General features: G+C 52.6%; 2 long non-coding RNA genes across 2 annotated transcripts in view; one reads left to right on the top strand and one right to left on the bottom strand.

The window, feature by feature from the left end:
• LOC131815076 (uncharacterized) overlaps positions 1-26017 on the top strand; it is a 32652-nt gene that overhangs the window by 1819 nt on the left and 4816 nt on the right. The window contains exon 2 of the long non-coding RNA XR_009347552.1: positions 2103-2159. This is a non-coding gene — a long non-coding RNA (uncharacterized LOC131815076). The remainder of the gene's footprint in view (positions 1-2102; positions 2160-26017) is intronic.
• Positions 1336-4024, bottom strand: LOC131815077 (uncharacterized). Its single transcript, XR_009347553.1, has 3 exons — positions 3308-4024; positions 2812-2915; positions 1336-1867 (listed from the first exon to the last, which is right to left on the bottom strand). It is a non-coding gene; the product is annotated as an uncharacterized LOC131815077 (long non-coding RNA).

Raw genomic sequence — 26017 nt, 5'->3', positions numbered from 1 at the left:
GAGGCAGCAGAGAGAGAGAGAGAGAGAGAAGCAGGCTCTGCACTGAGCAGAGAGCCTGATGCGGGGCTCGATCCCAGGACCCTGGGATCATGACCTGGGCCGAAGGCAGAGGCTTTAACCCACTGAGCCACCCAGGCGCCCCTGAAAATCTGATTTTCATTCTGGCTCATTGATTAGGATCCAAACTCAACTCCATTTCTGTCTTTCACCACCCCTTCACTTTTTTTTTTAAGATTCTATTTTTTAAAAAGTTATTTATTTATTTGAAAGAGAAAGAGCAAGAGCACAAGTGGGAGAGGTGCAGAGGGAGACAGAGAAGCAGGCTCCCCACTGAGTGCATAGCCTGGACCCTTGATCTCAGGATCTTGAGATCATGACCTGTGGGAAGGTCAGAGGCTTCACCAACACCCAGGTAGCCCAGATATTTTATTAATTTAATTTATATTAATTATTTAATCATTATTAAATAATAAATATTTAACTTATTATTTAATTAACTTACATTAATCTCTACACGCAACTTGGGCCTCAAACTCAGAACCCTGAGATCAAGAGTCCCACATACTCCACCAACGGAGCCAGCCAGGCACCCCCGACCCGTCACTTTTATTCAGTGGGGTGGTCTTCTCCTGCCCCAAATGAGAACTCTGGTCTTGGTTTCTGTCTCAGTTCAGAAACGAGAACTTCCTGTCTCATGAAATATACAAAATTTCAAACTAAAATTCAAAGCAATCTCCCCTTCCCCTGGCTTGGCTCTGTCTCGGGCTGGAAGCTGACACTGGGGGATGGGAAGGGCCCTCTCTCCTCAATCCCAGCTTACCCCCGCACTTCTGCTGCCCTGAACTCCCTTCCCCAACCTGTCTCCTGCCTTTCCAGGAAGGCCAGCAATGATGGAATCATTCTCACAGGGCTGAGTGGCTTTGCTGTCTGGGGGTCTGGCAGACGGATACGATGGTCTCTTCCTCCGAGGAAGAGTTTTGTCAGTTCTAAGAGTTTCCACTGGTCCCATCTCTCCTACCCTTGACCCTGGGTGGCTGCATCTCTATTCTGGGTGGTCCTTTGAAGGTCCCGCCCCACAGCCCCTGGACATCTGGCCAGCCGTCCCCACTGAGCGGCACCAGACCCACCACCCAAGCTGTGTCTCCCTGCCGACGCTTGGTGGCCCGCCGTATTCCTCCCCTGACACCAAGATCCGCTGTCTGCCTGCGAGGACCCCGACCTCAGTGCACGATGGTTTCCACTCTCCCAGGCCTGGTGTCGGCCCCTGTCCCCTGGTCCCCCATCCCTGCGGGGCCCGCAGGACAAACCTCCCCAGTCCTGTCCTTCACCCCTCTCACTAGCCCCCCACTGGAAGTGGTGAGGACTCACAAGGAAGTAACAGCTGTTTCCAAAGAAATCTCTTCCCAGTCTCCTACTCTGAGCTCCCTACCCCGGGGGAGGGGACCCAGAGCAGTGACAAGGCTCCCCTTCATTCCTGCTGATCTGCTGACCCTCCCATAGCCCCGTGGTGGGACCCCGCAGGGAGCTTCCAGCTAACATCCTGCGGGGGTTCCCTTCCTGCAGCCTGGGGCGCAGCGGACAGCTGCGTGAGGGCTCCCCTCCGCGCCCTCTGTGCGCACCTCTGCTGCTCCCTTCGGGGCTTTCAGGGAAGGAGCGGAAGGCCACTCAGCCCAGGCGCGGTGCCGCGGGACGTGGGGGGAGAGTGCAGACCCCAGAGCGCACCCAGCCATCGACACACCCTTCGTTCGTTTTCTCCTGTTCCCGGGTCCAGGCATGTGTTCCATCCTTTCCGCTTGGTTCCGAGCTCACCTCCCATAAAGACGTCCTCCACCCAAGTCCATGTCCAAGGCCCTGCTCTGGGAGGGACCTAGATTATGGCACAATAGTACATGATAAGGTAGTTGAGCCAGTAAAATTTAGATGCCCTGGATTTTATGGGCAAATCCGTCACTGAGAAGGAATAAGCCCCCACCCCAGTTCTCCTGCCGTAACAACCCTGGGAAAGAGGAACCAGGAGAAGCAAGTCCTGCTCTGATGGAGGGCTGGGGGCGGCGACAAAAGGTCAAACCCTTCATCAGTCTCTCTCCTTGGCTTCTCTTTAGGTCTGGAAAGACGGGGACCCACACAGCAAACCATGACCCTGGAGGAGCCATCAACAGGTAAGTCCCCAACAAGTCACCTCCCTCTCACAGCAAAGCGGGTGGAGACGTGCGCGTCTTCGATTTTATTCCATCTGCCCGGTCTGCCTTCTCTTGTGTCAGGGTTAAAAGGCTGGTTTCTCAGCCGCACCAGGAAGGTGTACCCAGAGCGGCCACTGGGGACAGAGGGGACAGCAGCCCTCCCTGCGGAGGAGGGACGGGCCCTCACGGGGTCCCCAAGGTGGGAGAGAACAGCCACACCCACGGAAGCACAGGGATCTGCCTGGTAGGACCGAGAGACTGGGTTGGAGGAGCTGAGCGGAAGCGGGCAGGGGGGCGGCGGGGGCTGCCAGGAGAGGGCCAGAGCCAGCCCCTGGGCCTCACGGGCAGCTTGGGTTTGTAAGGGCCCCTCTCGCCAGCATTCGCCTTTCAGAGGCAGGAGAAATACAGCAGGGAGGGGAAAGCAGAGTGTGGGGTAGAGGGAAAGTTGTATCGCTGTTGGTTTTTTTTAAGATGGGAGAGATCCGAACATATTTAAATGTTGAGAAGAGAAACAAGCAGGGAGTGGGGATGGGGAAGCCGGACATAAAGGAGCCAGGGGACGAAGCGCGGCCCCACTGGCCCCTGAGGAAGGGAGGGAGCTCAGACTCGGAGCCCAGCAGGAAGACCCAACCTTAGGTTGCAAGGTGGTGTTTTAGCGGAGTCAGCCGGCCGGAGAGGGAGGTCGGTGTGTCTGCGGCACGTCAAGGGGAGCCCTGCCTAGCGGTTCCATCTCCCCTGCAAAGTGAAGACCACATTATTGGCTGAAACCGAGGTTGGAGGTGCGTCCAAGGCAGGTGTTTTAGGAGAAAGGACAGGCTTTGAAACAGATGAGGGGACTTTGCGTCCAGGTGTCTGGGGGCTGTCCCAGTTTAAGCCTGTTGTCCCCGCCCGATTACCTGCAATGCCCCTTTTCACTCTCAGAAAGGGTCCTGTTTGCAGGACACATTATGTGTTTACTCTAGAACAGGAGCGAAGTCTTATCCATGAGCTGGCTAAGTTTTGAGTCCCGGGCCACCCTTAGCTTATCTGGCCAAAGAAGTGCCCCGCAGATCTGGCGGGCGGCGGGGGGGCCAGGGGTAAGAGAACGACCCGCAGATCCGCGGCCTGCAGGGAGCTGCTCACCACACCTGCTCCTCGGGGCAGCGGGGAACGGAATTAGACGACGAATGAGATGAGCCGGGCGCACCGGGAGGGTCCGTGCCTGCGAGCTGTGCCTGCCGATGACCGCTGGTGAAGTGGAGAGACCAAGGGCTTTGGTGCCAGGAGGCCCCGGAGCCCCCGTGCCGTTGGCCAGGGTCTGCGACGATGGAGGAGAACACACAGGGAGTCTATGGTACAGGACATGAACAGGTTATTCCAGAACGTTCTCTGGCAGGACCAGTGAGCCCCGGTCCGGGAGGCAAGGGCCAGGCGCAGCCCCTTGCATGCTCTGGCGGGGAACTCCTTCCTCGTCTCTCGTGCTTCCCGGATCCCACACTGGGTTCCCACACGCCCCCGTCCTTCCACTTCTGTGTCAGGGGCTCTGGTTCCCAGAACGCGGTTTGGAGCACGTGCAGGCAAAGTCACACGCAGTGCCAGGGAGGGCTGGTCACAGGGCCGGCTCCTTTTTTTTTTTTTTTTAAAGATTTTTTTTTTTTGATTTATTTGACAGGCAGGGATCACAAGTAGGCAGAGAGGCAGGCAAAGAGAGAGGGGGAAGCCGGCTCCCTGCTGAGCAGAGAGCCCGATGCGGGGCTCGATCCCAGGACCCTGAGATCATGACCTGAGCTGAAGGCAGAGGCCCAGCCCACTGAGCCATGCAGGCGCCCCAGGGCTGGCTCCTTTGGCTCCACTCCAGCCCCAAGGAATCAGGGGGAGGCTGTGGGGGGAGGGGCCGCAAATCCACCTGCTGCTTAAGGTCCCCTGGGGGTTCCAGTGTGCACTTAAGTTTGAGAACACCACACTCTGTTCTTGTGTTTCACTGAAACCGAGAGGAAGTTCCCCAGCCTCCCCCGTCATTAGCCTTTGTCTTCTGTCACAAAAGCTTTCTCTCCCCATGAGTAGGGCAGTGAGACTGCCACCTTCTTGGGCTGGGTTTCCTAGAACATGAGAGGGTCTCTGGGGCTTTCAGTCTGTCCTCCTGCCCCCCCCCCCCCGGGGAATTTGGGAGCACCGTCTCCCAGGAGATGGGAAACAGGTGTGAGGCCTGGGAACTTGCACCTGACCCGTCTGCTTTATCTGTGGACATGGGGGGTGATGAAGCAGAACTTGTTGGATGCGAGGGCGCTATTGCCAAAAGAAAAAGAGTTTAGAATCTACTGGTCTTGTCCAGCCCCTTATTTTACAAATCAAAACCACAAAAGGTAAAAACAAAAACCGGAGGGCCTGGCATCAAGAGGTCTGAGGTCGCACAAGGCAGAGCTGAGCCCAGTCCTGGGTCACCTGGTGTCTTGCTGACCAGACCGGACTAGAGTAGTTCTGCAGGTAACAGACCTGTGTCTGGTGATGTCCCAGCGCACAGAAAAACCTCAGTAAAGGGGTGCCTGGGTGGCTCAGTGGGTTAAGCCGCTGCCTTCGGCTCAGGTCATGATCTCAGGGTCCTGGGATCGAGTCCCGCATCGGGCTCTCTGCTCAGCAGGGAGCCTGCTTCCTCCTTTCTCTCTGCCTGCCTCTCTGCCTACTTGTGATCTCTGTCTGTCAAATAAATAAATAAAATCTCAAAAAAAAAAAAAAAACACCTCAGTAAATGTTGTCACTGTTGGTGGAATTATTAGTTTGTATTTGTATTCGTTTGCTCATTGTATTGAAGACTCGAAGCTCAAAGAGGAGGGTGCAGAGAAAAGCTGGGGCCTGGGTGGGGGTGGGGTAACGGGGCGGGGGGGGGGGGGACGGGCGTGGAGGAGCGCACGCGATGGGATGAGCACTGGGCTGAGTTATACAAAACCGACCGATTATTCAACGCTACCTCTGAAACTAATGATGTACTGCGAGTTGGCTAATTGAATTTAAATAAATTTTTAAAAGGAAAAAGAAAGAAAGAAAGCCGTGGCGGGCAGCCCACGCAGGTCTGTGCCTGATGCTGTTTTTCTCACGGAACTCACCTGGATCCGACCCCGGCTCTCGCATCCCAGGCTCAGAACTCCAGCTCTTCCACGTCCCAGAATCGACCAGAACCTGGGATGCTGCCTGATATCACCGCAGCGGTCACGAGCTGATGTATACAATTACCCCCTCGTCCTACAAGTATTTACAAAGCTCCGGGTGAGTGCCAGGCGCTGCCCAGGATGGGGACAGCAGCCGTGAGCAGGAAAACGTGGAGGCCCCATCACTGAGTGGGGCTGGGGTAGACCGGCAACAGAGGAGAAGCAAACAAATCCCTGACACTGGGTAATATGAGACTGACGTGCTACCTACTGCGCTGAGGCACCTGACATTAGATAATAAAGTGAGAACTGAGCCGGACCAAGTTATGACCTGGGACGGGGGCCAGAAATCCACGCGGTTGAGGGTGCTGGGATCCCCCACACCAGCAGTAGCCCTCCGGCCCCTGCGTGTCCCACACGAACAGTCAGTTTGAGGGGTTATCAACAGAAGGCTGCCGGGAGCATGGGATTCGGGGCACAGAGGCGGTCGGGGTCCAACAGTTTCGTGACAACCCGCCGTGCCCATTTCCGTGGTGCTCCTTCTGCCAGGCCACTGGGCCGCCACGGGTCGACTGTCAGAGCCCCAGACAGAAGCCAGCAGCCACCGTCAGGAGTCACCTCTGTGACTGTCATTGCAATGCGTCCACAAGCACCCCATCTTGTTTTTCTAATAAGGCAGGTACTTCCGTTGGATCATTTGTTTCTTTGGGGATGATTTGTAAATCTCATCCCGGATCCACTAATTGGCAAATGTACTGATTTGGGACTCCGAAGGCGACCTCAATTTCCCCTTCTCCAGGGCTACCTGGTCCTCCCCGCCACTCGCCGCCCCCCAACACACTAAATACTTTCCGAGAAATGCTGCGCTCCTCATCTCAGATTAAAAAACGGCTCCCTCTTCCCCATCCAGTTCCCCAAAGAGCAGATTCCCTAGAGAGGTTTCATGATACCCAGTGGGTTCAGCGGGCCCTCTGGGTCAAATCTTTCCTCCTAGACAAGAGAGGGGCTCTCTGGGGCCTGAGCCAGAGCACCGAAGGCGGCCTGGGGGCCAAGCCATCTCCTGGAACTGAGAGGGTACCCTTCTCCGAGGGGGCAGCAGCCTGTAACAGACACCAACAATGAGCCATGTCCCCTCAATCTGTGGAAATGCGTAAGGAGTGGGGAAGGCCTCGGGGACCCCCATCTACTAGAAGAGGAACTAGAAGGTCATAAGGAGAAGTGGAGAATTAGCGGCTCCCAGCAGGCCGCTCTGTGGGAGGGGGAGAAGCTGGGGGAGACGGGTCCCGGGAACGGACAGCTCCTGGAGCCGCGGACCGCCAGGCCGGCCGACTGCGCGCTGGGAGGGCGCGCAGCAGGAGCAAGGGGCCGGGTCCGAACTCGACGCTTTGCAAAAGCTCGCCTGGTTCCGTGTCCCCCGAAGTCTGTGCCACCCAGTTCTACCTTCAGACCGGGGGATTCTCAATGTTCAAAAATATCCACACGGTCGCTTCCTCAAAGGAAGTATGAAGAGAAACCCAGTTTGTGAAACACAAGTGGACTTTTCTGGTGGGAGCTGGAGGGTGAAGCCCCTCTCGTCGTAAACCCCACGGCAGCAACCGGGGCCCTCAGGGTCTGACGGACAGGACAGCAGGGAGAGGGGCTTCTAGACCTACTCCCTCTTACTCACATGTTGGGCTTATGGAAAGATTTCTTGGGGGGCAGGGGAGAACTTGCCTTTCAAAAACCATCCCCCCACTATACTAGAAATTCTTTAAAATACTGTGTTGGTGTTTTGTTGTTGTTGTTGTTGTTGTTGTTTTACCAACTTTGTAGCTCTCAAATCGCAAGAGAATACCTCACCCCGCTCTGAGCATGGTCGGCTCTAGCCGAGGTTATCACAGCTGGGGTGCGGGGAGTTTGCCCCGGCCTTGGAGAATCACCAGCCCGGTTACGGCAGAAAGCCAAACCACATCCCGCAGGGACCCTGCCCACTGGCCCTTCCCAAGCAATTGGCCGCGGGGCCCAGAGCCTGTGTGGAGGGGCATGAAGCAGGAATAGTCCGGGGGTCATGGACAAGACGCAGTGAGAGACGCAGTTTGCCATTGCCCTGAGATGGGCATAGACCTGTCCTGTGATGCCATAGACCTCGCTGCCATCAGGGGACAGCCACACCCGCGGCCCGGCCACTGCCAGGACAGAGCGCTGACGTGTGCCCTTTGGATCCTGACCTCGTTCCTGGCTCTGGCTCCTCTTTTCACCCTGCTGGCTTTGGCTCATTCCCCCGACGGACTGGCAGCTTTTCGCAGCCTTTCGCAGACCACACGCAAGAGGCTCGCCGCAGGTGCAGTTAGAGAACACGGCCCACCAAGCGCAAGCTGCAGAGGTTCCCAGAACCACCGGGGCTTCGGTGATCTGCTAGAAGGATTCCTAGAACACGCTGGAAGCTTTTACATTCACTACTGTGGTTTATGACAGGGAAAGGCGACAGATTGAGCTCAGCCCAGTGGGGGAGTCCGTCGGCCCCGGAAAAGAGCCGAGCGTATCCTCTCCCCGAGTTACACACCTGGCGTCCACGTGACAACACGCGTGGAAGAGCTCACGCCGGCCTTGGCTCCCACTGCTGTTGGAGGCTCCCCACTCTCTGTCCTCCCTGCCTCAGGAGGCACATGGAAAGGAGGCCGAGCACAGCCACCTCGTCCTCTAAGCAGCAGCAAGCGGGACAATCCCCGGGGTCGGAGAGGAGCAGTTTGCAGAGGAGAGCCGGACTCCGGTGTCGGATTTGCGGAAGAGCAGCTCTCCACGCAGGCCCCTGCTCCGATGAGGTGCGTCCGGCAGGCAGAAAGGACTCCCAATCCCTCGGCAGCCTGGCTCCAATTTGGAGTCCCCTGGGTGACGGCCGCCGGGATGGCACTAAGGCACGCCCGGAGCTCAGGAGGGAGGCAGCTGAAGATGCCCAAGTCACGTCTGGGAAGACCGATTCTTCGTACTCTCTGTCTTTCCCTCAAGTTTCTCTTTTGCTTACCCCAGTCTTCACTACGTACTTGTCTGAAGGGGTCAGCCACGTGGGAGAGGGAAAACAGGTCCCCCAAAGCCCAGCACAGGGGGCATTGGCAGTGAAGCACGGAGAGCCTCTGAGAGAAGGCGAGCCTCAGGGGCGGGGAGAGTGTTGGGTCTCTGAGGTCCAGCTGCCCCTCCCCACAAACCGGAGAAATGGGCTCCAGGCCCAACTTGGCTAAGCCCTGAATTCGGGTCCTGTCTAAGAAGGCAACGCTTCCCTGCAAATACATCGACCAAGCAGCACACCGGCTCTCTGCTCCGGCAGGAAGGGGAGTTCCTCTCACTCCGTCTTCTCTCCAAACCACTCCCAGAAAACACCCCATTAGACTGTGTGGCAACACGGGCAGCTTCGGGTTTTGTGGTGCAGGGGATTCATCTGTGCTCACGGCGAGGTACCCCCGAACCCCGGATGTTAGCACATGGGTCCCGTGAGGCTGCAGCTTTCTGTCCCTTGACCTTGTGACTGGCCACGTTCAGTTCCCCTTGTCCCCTTGTGGCTTGCTGGGCACAGCTGCCAGAAGGAACGCTTGCAGAAGTGGGGTGGGTAGGGGGAGTGGTCGCAGGGGTTACAGAGCAGGGGAAGCGGAAGCTGCGGGCTGGTGTCCTCCGAGTGGTTTCACAGAAGCCCCTCCAGTCCCATGTCTCCGGCGTCCACCCCGCCCCACACATGAAATCTCGCTGATTTCTTTCTGGTCACTATGTTCCGCAAGTTCTTCTTTTAATATGCAAACAGTGCTAGGAAGATAAGAGGGAACCACATCATATCTTCTTAGAAACCATTCTGGTACGTCTGTAAATGTGCCCGGAAAATGTAAATCTTCCCGAGCCGGCAGGCTTAGATGAGGCCGTGTGCTCCTTTCAGTAAATGTGCTTAAACACTTAAAGCAAAGGGCTTTAAATCAATCTAAGCTTCAAAGGGCAGGAGTTAAGAGTCAAAGGACGGGCGCCAGAAAGATACCTTCTTGACTGGAAGAGCCCCTCGTGGGTCTCTTTGCCATGAATGACACAGACAAAATAACATCTTCTTCTACTCCAGTTCAACTCAACAAAGATCTCTTTAATGCTGCCACAGGGAAGGCACTGTGCTGGCTAGAAATGGGGACCAAATGGCATACGGCAGCCCCATTCCCAGGCGGCCTGGCCACGCAAGACCAAACACACAGACACACAAAGCCGAGGCGGGGGGAGCAGGAGAGCTGGGAGGGGGAGGCAGCCCACCCCGTCGGAGGGCTCTGCCGGCATCTGGAAGGGATTTGCCGGCAGCCCGAAGCGGGATGCGTTGCCTGTGAAGGCGGTGACAGGAAGGAGACACGGGGAAGCGAAGTCACAGGATGCTTCAGGAAACATCCATGGTCGGGTCTGCATGGAGCATGGGGCGGGAGCAGGAGAAATAAGAAAATCGGGAGAAAATAAGGGTCGGACTGAAGATTGGGACCCTCGGAGCAAGACCAAGGCCAAGGGGGTTGGGGCCGATCAGCAACACGTCTGCTGCTCCTCTGTGTTTCTCCTGCTGCTGCTGCTGCTGCTGAGAACTCCTCCCGCCCGCCCGCGAGAACGGTGGTGCCAGGCGTGCTCGCAGGAAGGGCCCCCTAATCCTTCCTTCCCCGCACCCCTCCCCCCCAAGATACCCACACAGAAGAACAACTCTGAAGGTGCCGCTTACGTCCTGCCGTCCTGCTCGGGACAGGCTCCTCTCTCAGGGTCGTACCCTGCCCTCAGCACCTGCCCCGGGACAACCACAGGTCTGCGAGGCTCCGTCCCTTGCGGGCAGCCAGGGGCATAGGACGGGTGGGTAGTTGAGGAACCGCAGCCTGAAGTATCCCGGGCGTGAGTGTGGGCTGGGGTTCAGAGGTGGACAGGGAGACTTCCCTTTCTGGAGAAGGGGTCCCCAAGTTACCAGGAAAAGCAAGAGATCAGATCTCCCCAAGAAGATGTTTCCTGGCCACGTTTTTTTTTTTTTTTTTTTCATGAGTTATTTCATGTCCGTTTCTATTACTTGCTACTAAGGGACTTTAATGAATTCATTGGAAAGATCTTTGTTAGAAAGGAAATGACTTGCTCGAGAGGTTAAGCTTCAGTTGCAAGTCAGGGTCAGCGAGGACACAGCAGAGCAGGGTGGTGGCAGGGCAGGGCTGGGGGAAAAGGTTGCATGACATTTGAGGTCCCTCCTTGGAGGACAGAGGTGCCTCTTCGGGTCCATTATGCTGCCAGTCTCCTCCCTCTTCTCCCCCCAAAATGAGAAGCAAAAAAGCAGCAATAAGAACTCCTCACACATCTCCAGCTCCCTCGGAGGAGGGAGGCATGTAAATCCAGACAGGGTCACTCTCAGCTGCAAGCCCCCAGGGCGGGGGAGGCACAGGAGTGGCCATACCTCCCCCAGCAACAGGCAGTGGCCCCTGGCAGGAGCAGGGCTCTCTGACAACACGGAAGGTGAGAAGTGGAAGGGGAAAGTGGCCTAGGCTCAGCGTCCCCCTGCTGTGATTATGAAAAGGGAGGCCCCCTCGCTCCAGGCAGGCTGCATCACATCCCCTCAAGATGTTTCCAAGCCCTAACCCCCGAACCTATCACCATTCCACTCTATGACAAAAAGAGACTTTGCAGATGTAATTCAAATAAGGATTTTGCCGTGGGGACATGATCCTGGGAGATCTGGAAAGACCTGATGTCCCCACGGGGTCCTTAGAAAAGGGACTCTGGAGAGGTCACCATCAAAGGCGGCCCGGTGACGACGGATGCCGAGGGAAGCACTATCAGGGACAGAAGATGCTCTGGGACAGACTCTTTAAAGACAGAAGAAGGGGTCCGCAAACCGACACACCTGCGGTCCTCGGGAGACAGCAGCCACCTCGAAGCATTGCTACCCGGGAGTCAGTGAGGGTTAAGTGATTAATCCCCGTCACGGCAGTGACTGTGCACTACCCGCAGCAACAGTGCCACAAGCCACGGGGAACTCTGAGCACCGGAAACGTGGCCCGTCCGGACTGAGGGATGCCACAAGCAAAATACATCCTAATGTTAAATACTCAATACCGAGAAGAACACGGCCCAATCGTTCTTCTATGGAACACATCAAAATGATCATATTCTGGATGTACTGGATACGTAACCAAATTATTAACATTAATGTCACCTGTTTCCTGTCCCCTTGCCATTAGCCTCATGGTAAAGTAGCTGTTAGAACATGTAGGTTTCTGACTGTGGCTCCCATTGTCTTTCCACCAGGCAGCGTCCTTGGCATCTCTGGCACCTGCTGGCCAAGGTACAGAGGAAAGCTGGACGCATTCGGAGAAGTGGCCCCCACTCCGGGGCTCACCTGCTGCTTCTCTTGGCACACCCATGATGCTGACCCCGGGATGCTCTGGGGATCACGCTTCGTTGGTGACTGTCCAGTACGACTAGACCAGGACTGCAAGTCCGGCTGGGCTCAGACATAGCGTGCATCCCAGCCCCAGGGCTGCGGCGATGGGGAACTGCCTCTCAGCCTTTGAGACTCACGGTGAGCCAGAAGCACATCCTTACACGGGCTTCAGCAGGTGCCAGAACCCCCGCCCCATGCTGGACTGTCCTTTTAATCGCTGCCATCTGTTCCAAAACGTTCACTCGCCAGCTGGCTCCATGCAACCGTTCGCGGTTCGGGTGATGCTCGTGAAGAGGACCTTTAACCCCGTCTGGAGGTGGAGGCTGGGGCTGACAACGGTCAGCCTCCAGAACCGTCGGCCTCCACACGTTTCCCTGCTCCTCTGGCCCCAGAGCGGCCTGCGACCAGAACCTCCCAGCATGGCTCCCCCTCCACTTTGTCCCTGGAGACGCACACACACAGCCCTCAAGACAGGGGACAGTCCACAGAGGACAGGGCTGGGCAAACAGGTCCCGCTCGACTCTTGTGACCAGTCCCAAGTGTGGCACTGAAGTGGGCATCGGACCCTGCCCAGATGCCCGGGGTGGGACTCACCGCCTGAAGGTGAGGGCTGCCGGCTCCCGTGTCTGCGGAGCCCACTCCCCACTAGTAGGCCTGGGTGATGCCCACTTCACTCCCTGCTCCTATCTCCCTCCGGACACCCCTCACCATCCCCATGAAGGTCTGTGTTCCTACCAAACAGAGAATTAACACAGATCCAGCCATCCTCCTTCTGGGTATAGACCCCGAAGAACTGAAGGCAGCCCCTCCAGACAGACATTAGGACACCCATGTTCACAGTGTTTGCAAGACAGCGTTATTCACGGTGGCCAAATTCGGGAGCTACCCAAGGGTCCATGGGCGGGGAACAAAACGGGGTCCCCCCACGCGGCGGAACAGCATCCGCCCTAAAAAGAGAGCGTTTGGACAGAAGCTGCACGCAGGGATGAACCTCGAGGACCCCGTGCTCCATGCAACAAGCCAGACGCAAAATGGGAACTACTGTGGCACCCAGCCGGTGAGGCCGGGAGAGGAGCCCCGCGCCTAGGACAGAAAGCGGATTCCGGGTTCCAGGCCGATGTCGAAGGCAGAGGCGGACTCCCTGATGAACGGTGCAGGGGGTGGTCTGGGATGTCCTGGGGGTCGTGGTGGGGAGGGTCGTGCATCAGGGTCAACGTACCCCACGCCACTGCGCGGCACACTTAAAAATGGTTAAAACGGTAAACTTTATGTTACGGCTACTTTACCACGATTTAAAACAAAAAGTGCCTCCAACTTAGGGGGAAAAAAATCTGAGTTTCTCGATCTCTAACCAGAGCCAGGATGTTACCAAACAGGTCCCCAAATCTGAAACACTCCTCGCGTGCCCCTCCCTTTCCGGCGGGGAGGAGCCCCCACCGGGGACCCCCCAGGCCTCTCCCACCCCGGGGCCTGGTGGGCTTCGCTCCCACGCCTCCCCGCCTGTCCTTGGGCCTCCAGAGCGCATGCGCCACAGGACCAACCTGGGGAGCCCTCAGGCCACGGCAGTAAGTCCCGCCCCTGGGACGCTGGCGAGCACTGAGGGCCTCACACCTGACACCCGAGCCTGGTGGCGATAAAGCCGAGATGGGTATCTCCTTCTTCTAAGCACGGATGCTCCCGGGGCTGGCTCGACGTCAAGCCCAGGACAGAGAGGTATTAGCCCGTGACCCCCTCAAATCCCAGCGCTGCCCATATTAGACCAGAAGGCCAAGTGCGGTTTTCATGCGCCTAGGTTTGGGCAAGCTTACCTTAGGACGGTGTGCACTGCTTAGGAAGCTATCGTCTGGAGGTTCCAAGTGTGCCCTTCCCTGCTTGGCTCTGCAGATTATGTCTCCCCTCTGCCGGCTTGAGACTGCTGGGCTCCGCCAGCAGGGATGCAGGGCAGAGGCCCGAAGGCAGGGGGAGGGAGCGAGGTTCCTCCCCAGGCTTGCTGCTCCTCGAGGAGGGGCCCAACAGTGGCAACAGCAGCTCTCCAAGCTCACAGCCCAGAACCCTGACCTCAGCCCTTGTGCCCCAGCCCCGGAGGGCAGCTGCTTCCTGCACCTGTTTCTCTTGTTACCTTCCTACCTCACATTTGTTTTAGTCCTCCAATAACTATTTAACCAACTGCTTACATTAACTATTTTCTGCTAACCTGCCTAGTGTGCTGGTTGTTTTTCTGGCCAGCCCCTGACTGCAATGGTGGTTAAGGTCTGTGGCCTATAGACCCTTAGAGTGACCCCAGGACTCCTGGCCCCTGGCGTGCAGGCTCGGTAGGCTGTCCTGTTGAGCATGCGCAGGACCTGTGACCTGCTTCCAACCACAGAGCACAGCAGAGGGGAAGGAATTCTGCAGCCGTAATTAAGGCCCCAGAGCATTTGACTTTGTGTTAGTAAAAAGAGGCGGTCTGGGGGTGGGCCTGACTTAATCAGGTGGAAGTCCTTAAGTGAAGGACTAGGTCCTGCCTGAGGTCAGAGGGCTCTCCTTGGTGACCTGATGAAGTATGAGCCATTTGGAAGAAGTCTACACAGCAGAGAACCGAGCAGAGCCTGCTGCTGGCACGGAGACCTGTGACCACAAAGGAACTGATGCTGCCAGTGACTCCGATGGGCTCAGAAGCAGATGTGCCCGCAGTCGAGCTGCCAGATGAAAGCACAACCCCGCTAAAACCCCGACTGCCCTCTGGGGAGACCCTGGCAGAGGACTCTGCTGAGCCACGCCCGGGCTCCTGACCCGGTAAGCTGATGAGCGTGTGTGTTTTTCAAGCAGCTAAACCTGTGGCAGTTTGTTACGCAGCAAGAAAACAAGTCATACAGCATCTGCAGACGTGGTGCGAGGCAGAGGAAATTCAGTGTTAAAATTACCCGAGAAAATCCCTGAAGCAAGCCGACGTGAGAGCTAGGTTTCTCCCTTCTAGACTGGAGCTTATGGTACGAGTTGAAGTAGGTGGCTTTCATTTAGAGACCATGTGGCTCAAAAATGTATGTGTTTTCAACACCACGTCACACTCAGCATGCTGAGATGCTCGCACAGGAAAGCTGAGATTAACAGCGCGAGCCAAGCCAGGGCTCCGCTCATCCCCTTCCCGGCAGCAAAGGCACCGACCGGCGAGCGCGGCCTCCTTTCTTAGGCAACGTGCTCTCTGGCTTAGTATGTTCTCGGATTTACTCCTGAAACAAGTACATCCTGCAGTTCTCCTGTATTTGAGCTCGGGTGTTTGCATTTTTTAAATGAATAAGACATTTGTAATAAATGTCGGAGAAGCTGCTTTCATAACCGAAGACACCTCGTTTAGCCAAGACGATGCGGAGCCTGCCAATAACCCATCAGTAAGAGAAATGGGAAAGTCTCCTGGGACGTCGCCCCAGCCCAGCGCGAATATTTAAGGACGATGGCAAGTCCCCTACCTCCACCCAGGCCAGAAATAATTAGTGAAAAGTGGAAAATGACATGTCTGTCACAAAAACGATCTGTAACTCAGGCCAAAGAGATTTCTAAGTGTCTCCCAGAGCAGCGCTGGGCTCGATGCCTATCATCGAGTCATTTTGCAAGACTGAGGAAGCTCGCGTGAAGCTCGCCATTCAGTAGATAATCTATCGCCAGGTGGGGCACCCAACCATAAAGGGGTTCTGAATCTAATCCAACAATCTCAACTTAACACTTCTTTATTAAATTGCATATCTGTTGGGGCGCTTGGGTGGCTCAGTGGGTTGAGCTTCTGCCTTCGGCTCAGGTCATGATCCCAGAGTCCTGGGATTGAGCCCCGCCTCGGGCTCCCTGCTCAGACGCAAGCCTGCTTCTCCCTCTCCCCCTGCTTGTGTTCTCTCTCTCTCTTTCTCTGTCAAATAAATAAATAAAATATTTTTAAAAAGTAAATTGCCTAACTCTATCTATGTATGTATATCTAGTTCTTGCACACGGTCTGAGCCCGTTTGAACACCTTACTGGTTTCCATTTTAATTCATGAGTTGGCCGAATACAATTTTTGACATGGTTTATTTTATAGTTGCATGAGAATAGGGCTTTCATCTGTTTGAAAACTCTGCTTTAACCAAAGTTCAAAGAAGACAGCAAACACGTGCCGGAAACATCAGTGCATCTCTCTGAGACAAGCTCAGGTAGGACAAGGCTGGAGAAAGACGACAGGGTGGTTTTCACCTCTCTTCCTCTTCCTCGAGGAAGCACAACCGTCCCTCCCCGCCGCCCCACGCTCTGCAGCTTCCCCTGCTCTTGCACAGACAGAGGCCAATGCAAGGGGAGGCCCCCGGGAGGAGCCAGGAAGGGTGCAGATGGGGTCCGGTGAGACGGCGGGCTTCCCGAGGAGCCAAGCACGAGGCCCAGCAGCAGCAGCAAAGGAGGAACAGGAATCACGTCGGACGTTCACGGGCCCCACCAGCCATGAGGCCGGGCAGGAACAGGTCTACGCCTAAATGACGAGTGTTTCTTAATTGCAAGCACACACATGCATTACAAGTAAATTCCATCATTGCCAAGCATGAGGGTTTTGTCTTGTTCTCTGCTCGTCTGGCGCCAGTGGGGTGTCCGCCCTTCACTGGGATTCCAGCACTAGGTGCACAGATGCGGGGCGCGAGCTAGCCCCGGACCCACGGGCGGCCGGGCTCCGTCCCATTCCGCTGTCTTCCCTTCAGAATCAGTTTCCGGCTCACTCGCACTTCTGCCCAACGTGGCTACAAAATCAGGGATTCCCACCAACCCACCCCCAACCAGGTCCCATAATTTGCTGGAAAACTCCCAGAATCCGGAAAATTCTACATTTGCAATTGTGATTCATTACGGTTCTGTTAATTAGACAAGGAGGCCCTGAGACTGAGGTAGTTCCAACTCCCTGATGGCCTAGAGAGTGAACCCAGATCTAAGCTCACAAATGCCTCCAGGTTAGGAAGCCAAAGCTCAAGGACAAACACCGACACAAACAGCCCACGAGCTTGAAGCTGCAGCCGGTCGATGCTTCCTTGCTTGCTTCTGTCCCTGCCGGGTCTTCAGCAGAGCGCGTCTCGCCGCTACCAAACCATGTTTGCTCAAATAAGCTCTTCGGAGTTTTAATATGCTTCAGATTCTCTTTTATCATAAAGCTCACAAGTGAACAAGCCAAGGAAATGACCGGAGGGCAAGGTCCTGAGAAGTCCCGCATCTGGCAGCCTGTGTCCCCGCGGGGTGGCCCGGAGCCCCCTGCCCAGCACACGGTGTGTTTGCCAACCCAGAAGCTGCCCGAATCCCATCATTTAGGGTCTTTATGGGGTTTTCTGTGAAGGCATGATTGCTCAGTCATTGGCCATCGGTGATTGACTCAATCTCCAGCCCCCCCCACCCCCGCAACTCCCTGTATGTTGGAAGGGGAGCAGGAGGGGCTGAAGTTTCCAGGCTTCTCTCAAATTGAGAGTAAAAAAATATGAAACAAGCATGTAATTGAAGAGGTTAAAAAGAGGAACATTAAAGCTTAACAAAAAAAAAAAAAAAAGGAGAAGAAATAAATTAAAAAGCTAAGAGATGGAATTAATTGGAAACCCGTGAAAGAGCAGATGTGGTAAATCAGCCCCAGGGCATGGGGAGCAGCGGGTCCTAGTACATCGAGGGCTCGATCCCTCAGGGTCTTCGGGAGAAATCCCAGCGCCAGGACCTGCATCCCTTTGCAAGACACGACGGCTTTTTCTGAGATTGTGGGAGGCCTTTCTGCAGATGCCTAAGCCCCCCCAACACACCCCACCGCCATGCACAGTAGCCCTCAACCAACAACTGTTGGAGTTGTGTGTAAATCACTCGACTCCACCATCCCTCCGGTGGGAAGCCTCTGAGACATGCTTCTGCTCCCCAGAGTCCCGGGGATCACATTCCAGCCCCTCCCTACGGGGGTGGATGGCTGAACAATTCATCCTTTTTCGGCTGCTTTCCTTCCCCAGGGTCACCTCCCTGCTGCCCCCGCCCCCCGCCCAGTGTTTCCCTACACCAACCAAACAAACCACTTCAACTCAGGGGCGCCTGGTAGCTGCTCAGTCCATAGAGCATGAGACTCAAAGAGCATCATTCTCAGGGTCGGGAGTTCGAGCCCCATCCTGGGCATAGAGTTTAGTTAAATTTAAAAAAAGAAAGAGAAAGAGAGCAAGAAAGAAAGGAAAGAAAAGAAAAGAACAGAACCTGCTTGAACTCAAACCCTTGTCTTGGGAAAACCCTAACTATACACCAAATAAAAATCTAAAACAAACAAACAAAACTCTGTACCTATAGGGGAAGAAAAAAAAAAAGAAAACCAAAATGAACCAAATTAGAGGTAACAGCCACAGATTAAAACTAAAGGTTATAATCACACAAATAGGGAGCAAATTTTTAAAAATTCTATATAAAACTTTAAGCCAGATTATTTGCAAATCTTAACAAAATGGCAAATTTATGGGAAAATACAAGGATCAAAACTGACTCAAAAGAATGTAGGTCTGAGAAAAGTAAGAAGCATGGGATAGGTCGTAGATCATCGCTGAAGAACCGCATCTTCCCTATGGCAGATCTAGATACAGTCCCTTAACATGCCGAGAAATAGATAGTTCGAACCAACAGCCAGTTGTTAATGCTAGCAGAAAGCGTAAGGAGACTTTACAATATTAATGGTGAAAGAGATAGATTTCCAGTCCAAGTCTGACTAAAATAGCACCAAAAAGAGAAAATTACAGACCAACCTGACTCATGAATATAGACACAAAAATTCTGAATAAAATATTAGCCAATTAAATGCAGCACTGTGTTAAGAGAATAACACACTGTGATGGTGTAGGTTTATTTTTATAAGGATATAGTAAGGACCAAAATTAGAACATCTATTAATATGTTATTGCCCATAAAGAGAAAAATTAAAAGATTAACTCAACAGACACTATAAACACTGCTTTCTGATATTAAAAAAGAAAGTAAACTCGAGCTGAAAATACACTTATTAATAGGAAAAGGAATATTCATTTCAAACCAATGGGCAATGTTGGATTTAAGGCAAAACTTTAGGGGCGCCTGGGTGGCTCAGTCAGTCGAATGTCATGATCTCCACTCAGGTCACCATCTCATGGGTGGTGGGATCCGTCCCCTTGTTGGACTCTGTGCTCATCAGAAAGCCTGCTTGAGATTCTCTCCCCTTCTCCTTCTGCCCCTCCCGGCTGCATGCACACGCACTGTGTCTCTCAAATAAATAAATAAAACTTAAAAAAAAATGGGCAAAATTTTAGAGACATTCCCAATACAATAAAAAGAGTAAGAAATCGTGATTGCTCCTGCCCTCCTCGGGTGACATTGTGGTGGTGGTTTCAACCCCACGCAATAAGACAGGAAAAGACGCAAATGTACAGCTGTCAGAGAGGAGGAAGTTTTCATCGCCTGTCATACAACTGCTATCTGTTAAAAAGCCAAGAATGTTGTGGAAATAAAGAAGCCCACCCAAATGAAAACAGAGGCTATTTGCTCAGAGCTGGCTATCTCAGGGGAGTCAACCACCTTCCCTTGCTTTGTGGAAACTCAAAGGCCGGTCAGGGACAGGAAGGCTTTAAAGCGGAAACGGGAGAGTGTTCATATGTTCCAATAGGAGGCTGTTGGCACAAGGAAGCTGGAGGAAGCCTCACGAGGTGCAGCCTGTGGGTTCGGTTTGGGGAGCATCTTTGGTTTTCTCTCGTTGGTGTTGAGTTGGAATAGGGGGTAGAAACTGGGGCAGCTGGCTGTCACCGAGCGAGTCCTCAATTCCTGAGCCTATCCCTCCAGAGGTCCTGGTTCGACTTCCCTGGTTGGTCGCTGCCAAGGATGTGGGTCAGAGTGCTACAGTCACTTATGGTGTGACTGTCATTCATTTGCATATTTAATCTTTTAATATTGGCCGAAAAAGAAATGAAAACCAATAACATAATAAGGTAACGAAGTACAGCTGTAACCCAGATTTCTGCCACCAGGATGTCTGAGTCATTCAGGCTTCCTGAATTACCTTTCTCTTTAATTCAAACAGAACAGCATCCAATTAAATGAGATTCTCCGAGGACTTTATACCTCTCCCAGGGACCCGTCTCTCTTTGTGACTCTTGCATTTCACTGATCCGTAGTTTTTGCCCTGAACTCACCTCTCATGACAATTTTATTCTTCCACCATCCCTTAGTGCTACCCTGGAGGTGACCCTATTCCTTCATGCACCGAAGCACTGTTAACCCAAATCTGTTGTATATAGTGGACGTTTAGGCAAAGCACCTGAGAAAGAGACTTCTTTATTGCAGAACAGTGTAGATGACCACATGGAATATAAGGCATCGTTGTCTTAAAAATGCATCTTTTGTTTCTCAACATGGGGACTTTCCCACTGACCATAATCCTTGGGTGCCAGTCTACACTAGCGTATCAACCTTGGGCACTAGTCTACACCAGCAACTTGACTTTGCATGCCAGTCTACGTGGGCATCTCAGCCTCTTTCTCTCCAGTCCCCCCCACCCCCCTCTCCAGACACCCCTCACTCTCCATTCACCTTCCGGCCCTTGGCCCCTCACCCCCCCCCCAACCTGCTTGCAGGCACTTAAAATTCTTTTCACTTTATAATAATGTCATTCAGGCCTCTTTAAGTCTTGCCTAACCAAATATGAAGCTGTGACTTCCTCAAGCAAAATTGCCCCTTGAGGAATTTGCTTAAGACACAGATCCATGGGGCACCTGGGTGACTCAGCCATTAAGCCTCTGCCTTCGGCTCAGGTCATGATCCCAGGGTCCTGGGATCGAGCCCCATGTTGGGCTCCCTGCTCTGCAGGAAGCCTGCTTCTCCTTCTCTCTCTCCCCCTGCTTGTGTTCCCTCTCTCGCTGTGTCTCTCTCTGTCAAATAAATAAATAAAGTCTTAAAAAAAAAAAAAAGACACAGATCCATGTACTCCAAAGATGAGTTATGACATTGGGGTATAAGGCAGAGGTAACAGTTCTTTCTTCAAACCTACTTTTGTCTGTTCTCTGACACAAGATGAATTTGTGAAAATCACCTATATTTTAGTATAAGAATTTATGGGGATAAATTCTGTTAACAATATAAACAATAAAAAGGATGCTTGACAATAAATATAAAAAGTATGTAGAATTGATATAAGGAAATATTATAAACCTTATATTGAGGATTATAAAAAAGATTTGAGAAAGAGACACCATATTCCTGGATGATAAAATTCAATATTGTAAAAGTGTCAGTGCTCTTATATTAACTCATAAATTTAATGCACTTTCAATCAAAACCCCAAGGGAATTTCTTTGCAAATCGACATATTATCATAAAGTCTACCATGAAGAATAACAAATGAGAATAGTCAAGAAAACATTCTAAATGAAGAAAGACAGCTGTCTGCATTGTCACATACTAAAATGTTACAATGTTGAAATCAAATGGCATAATTTGTTACATGAATATGCGAATACTAAGGGAACTTAATAAGAATCTCCATCAGTTAGAATTTGGTTCATCTGCAATGACCAATAAAACAACCTAATAATGGTTTAAACAGTACAGAAGTTTATTTTTCTCTCATTTACTAGTATAAACAACAAGATAACAACAAAAACAACAACAACAAAGAAAAAACCAAGGCAAATAATCCATAGCTGATAGAAAGTCATCAAGAACCCTTTTGACACTGAGACTTCTATTTTGCCATAATGTTCAACAAGTAACTTCTGTTCATGGTCCAAGATGGCTTCCAGAATGCTCTTTGTCACCGCACTTGTCAGAAAGGAGGAAAAGACATGAAGAAGAGTATGATCCTTCTCTTTCAGGGTAAGTCCTGAAAGTTACATACAACATTCCTGTCTCACATAGCCACGTGAGCATACCTACCAGCAAAGGAGGCTGGGGAACATAGTTCTGATTTGGGGGAACCTTGTGCCCAGCTAAATTAGGAAGTTCCGTTACTGAAGATGAAGAAGAGAAGGGCCATCCTGGCACTGAGTGTAATTCAGCATAGTGTAGAGGTGGCATTTACAGCCAGTGGAGAGAGAGGGTTATCTAGTAATGGGGTGCTGAGATCAGTGGCTAGCCTTTTGAGTAGTTAAGCTAAAGCTCCACTACATTTTTTATATCAAAATAAATTCCCAGTGGATTAAAGAGGTGAACATTTAAAAAACAAAATCATGGGGTGCCTGGGTGGCTCAGTGGGTTAAGGCCTCTGCCTTTGGCTCGGGTCGTGATCCCAGGGTCCTGGGATCCAGCCCCACGTCGGGCTCTCTGCTCAGCTAAGAGCCTGCTTTCTTCTCTCTTTCTGCCTGCTTCTCTGCCTACTTGTGATCTCTGTCTGTTAAATAAACAAATAAAATCTTAAAAAACAAAATAAAACAACAAACAAACAAAATCATAAAGGAGCTAGAAAAAAACTCGTACTCTTGGGTTTGGAAGACTCTTAAACCGTAACACCAAATCCATAAAGGAAAAGATACACAATTTTGACTGCAGGAAAACTTAAACCATCTCTCAGTCCCAAAATGCCGTAACTAAAATGAAAGGCAAATGGTAAATCAGGACAAAATGCATGCAATAATTAACGAGTACAGGTCTATTCTTTTTTTTTTTTATTTTGAGAGAGGGTGCAAGCGGGGTGGGGAGGGGCAGAAGGAGAACGAGAGAGAAAGTCCCAAGCAGGCTCCACGCTCAGCACAGAGGCTTGATCTCACACCCTGGGATCATGCCCTGAGCCAAAACCAAAAGTTGGGCACTTGACCGACGGAGCCACCCAGGAGCCCCGAGGTACATTCTTATTCTATGAGATCCCAAAAGTCATTAAGAAAATGACGATCACCCTAATAGGAAAAATAGGGGAAAGATGGAAACAGACAATTCAACCTCACAAGCAGTGACCAAAAAATGACAATAAAACTAAGGCTATTTTTTAAACTCTACGGTATGAGGGGACGTGAGTGACGGCTATCACCCCGTCTTGGGAAGGGTAAGTGGCTGAAGTACCAGTGACGGCGCTTTGGGAAAGACAACTGGTGATGCCGGTCAGTGGTCTGAGATGCTCCTCGGACCTTGTGACTCCGCTTCCGGGCGTTTTCAAGGAAATCATTAGAGATGTGGGCAGCCGGCAGGTGCAGCGACGCCACCACAGCGTCACGTGTGTATCTGGCTGCAGGGTCTCCATCTAGACTCGGTTAGGGGGGGACCACAGACACTGTTCTCCCACGTTGGCAACTGGACCGAGATTACTGCCAGCGGGTTCGTGTCGTCCTGAGTCCTGCCACCCCTTCCCCTGTGCCACCAGAAATGCTAGTATTTGAAAAGTGCTATGAATATCAGGCTGAGGGCCAGGGGTGTGGAAGACTGTCGTTTCTGCGAAGCTGCGCTGTTGTTGTCATTTCTGCTAAGCACAAAAACGACCCAGCCTTCTACGCTTGCGGTGTACTCTGGTTACCCGTAGCGTCCTCTCCTGACCTCTGTTCCGGCTCCTTCGCTCCCTTGCGTCTCTCCTTTCTTCCATGCTTCCTTCCAACCAGGGCAACGCAACCCAAGGGTGTTGTGAATAGCACAGTTTTACTGAGGGGTGGAGTCACGGCGGACACTTATCGCCAGGGGAGGAAACCACTTCCCGTTTAACAGCTGGCATTGCCTGCGATGGGGAATTCCTCGCCCGCCATGAGCCTCTGGAGGGTCTACCATGTTCTCTGCTGCCAGTGCTTCTCCCGCGTCTCCTGCCGCTCTGTAGCTCTGCACCCCCGGCCTCCAGCGGCCCCGTCGCTTGAGCTGCCAGCTCGAAGTTGCCATTCAGGGCTCTCCGCGCCCTGGAGGGGAGGCGGGGTGGCAGGTGCCCGCCATGCCCGCTGTAGACCCAGCAACAGGAATGTCTCTAAATTAAAACAAAGCTTCGTCGAGAGGAGTTCCCTTGTCCTCATAAAGGCAGAAGCAGCCACCGTCGTGTGGACGCAGGTTGTCAAGGCGGACGTCTTCGCTTCGCGCTTCGTGTTTACGTATTACTACTTGCTGTGGTCGCAACGAAGGACGGGAAATCCCCAAGTGTGAACGATGGTTCTTGTGCTGGTTGGGATTACAGGAGCATCTTCTTTTCTCTCCCTGGTGATATGGTTTTCCAGGTCTTTGGCAACGACTGTATATTAATTTCGTATGTATGAACGCCGTGTTTTTAAGTAATCACATGAACCAACCCAAAGTCCTTCTGTTACAGAGTTGTACCTCTCCAATGTCAATACCTTTCACTTCCTCTTGGGTTTCTTTATGCCACCGCGCCCCAGATACTCACCAGCACACTTAAGGAAGAACAGCTCATAAACAGCTAAGTAGTGTGAAATACGCATTTCGAAGATGTGCACAGACAAAGATGACTAAAAACCAACTCTTAACTAATGTGCCACATTGGTGCTTGGGTTCAAACTCTGGACGAAGACTGCCCTGGACTGATGCCACCCGCGTTTTGGATTTCTACCGCGGGTTGCCTTTCAGCCGTATTCAATCAAACTGACAGACATTTGGCCAGATTCATGGCCCATGAATTTTAAGATAAAATTTGATAAGATCTGTCAATCTTGATGTTTAGTTTTCAGAAAATATTTATATCAGCCATTTGTCTCGATAAAGTCCCTGAGGGACAGTAGACAGGCTGAGAGCAGGTATGTACGTGGGTGACGGAAAACTCAGGAGGGAGGGGACCGTGTATGGAATAGCGTCCCCCAAAACTCGCGTCAGCCCAGAACCTCCGAATGCATCCTAATTCAGAAATAGGGTCTTTGCAGATGTGCTGAATGTATTGTGAACTTAGAAGAGAGTACATGTGAGATGAAAGTGCGGTTAATTAGCAGGAGAGACTACACTAAGATTCAGAGGAACTGATGGCAGTCTGTTGAGGTGGAGGAAATAGCCCCCAAGCCCTGGTCTGGGAGCCAGGGACACCCCCTCCCATGACCAGATGCCCTCGAGGAGGGGAGCACAGGGGGGTACGAGCACACGCTCTCTGGACAAGAGAGCTTGGCCTCTGGATGCATCGGATGGATTGGGATCGGTAGGGGACCGAAGACCACAGCCTCCCATCACAGAGGAGAAACAGCAGGAGCACGGAGGGCGCGTGGCTGGGGAGGAGGTGCTGCTCATTTCTGGGTGCAGCTAGAACATTGTTAGTGTGACGGTGCCCGCTGGAAATTAATCCACGGGCGCGTGAGTCTGACCCATGAGCCCCAGCGTCTGCCCTGCCAGGCTGAGAAAAGATTGTGATAACTCAGGGTCAGGAGCTATTTTTATATTCAATACATCCCGCATGGGAAGTATTCAGTTCATAAATGATGATGATGGAGAACCTTCCTCCCTTCACGGGCGGCGGAAGCCAGCGGCCGCAGGGCCAGGCGGACAGCGTGTGCAGCCCTGTGCACCAGTCAAATGTGACAGTAAATCTGTGTTTTTCCGTAAGTCTCCGATTGTCCTGTTTCTTCGGAGAACCCCGACTAATACAGGAGGTTTGCACTGCTTTGATGAGGAGGCTCCATATAAGAGGAAGGAAAGGGCTTCCGTTCAAGGCAGCCGGGAAGTGATTTAATTTAATGTAATTTAATAGAAATGACTCTCTGCATCTCAGTTGGGGAGGCTGACCTCGATATTAAGCCAAGAATCTTCCATTTGATCCAGGCTGAGAAAACAGTGATGCTGGAGGTGAGCCCAAGGGACTGCCAGGGAAGGCTAGCTCCTCCCAGGCCCCAGCCCCAGAGTTTGAAAATTCAAGTACCGTGTCGGGTGAAGACCGGCTGCTCAATAACGTGGCACATAGTGACATCTACTGGTCAGTGGGGGTATTGCACTCAATTTCTTTTTCTAGGAAATAGAAGGAGCCACTTGGGGTCGATCCTACTTGTCTCCCCTGTAAATCAAAATAGGAGAAATTCCTGTTATAGAGAGAACACAGAGGGGAGATCTTGGAGTCTTCCAGAACAAGCCCGAGTTACAAGCCCGAGTTCTGGTCCTCACTTTGCCAGCTGTATAAACTCGGTTGGGTCGCTTGGTGTCCCGGCCAAAGGAGCCTCATCTAGCATCACAGGGGGTGGGGATCACAGCATTTCAGGGGCTACAACCTTGTGCCCCTAAAGCCCTAAGGGTACCCCCAGCGGCGTGTCAGAAAGGCAGGGCCAAGACAGGCTCCTCCCCTTCCCTCTGATCTAGGTACTTCTCTTTTTGTCTCTTTATATACTAATTTTTAAAATAATACTGTGATTTCGAAAAGAATTTCAGAGCTCTTTCTAAGTTTTCAAAAATTCTGCTTCTGCTATAAAGACCTGGCCAGTGCCCATCAA

This window comes from Mustela lutreola, chromosome 14 (assembly GCF_030435805.1).
Source record: "Mustela lutreola isolate mMusLut2 chromosome 14, mMusLut2.pri, whole genome shotgun sequence".
Classification (NCBI taxonomy): Eukaryota; Metazoa; Chordata; class Mammalia; order Carnivora; family Mustelidae; genus Mustela; species Mustela lutreola.
This window is presented reverse-complemented; position numbering and strand designations above follow the sequence as displayed.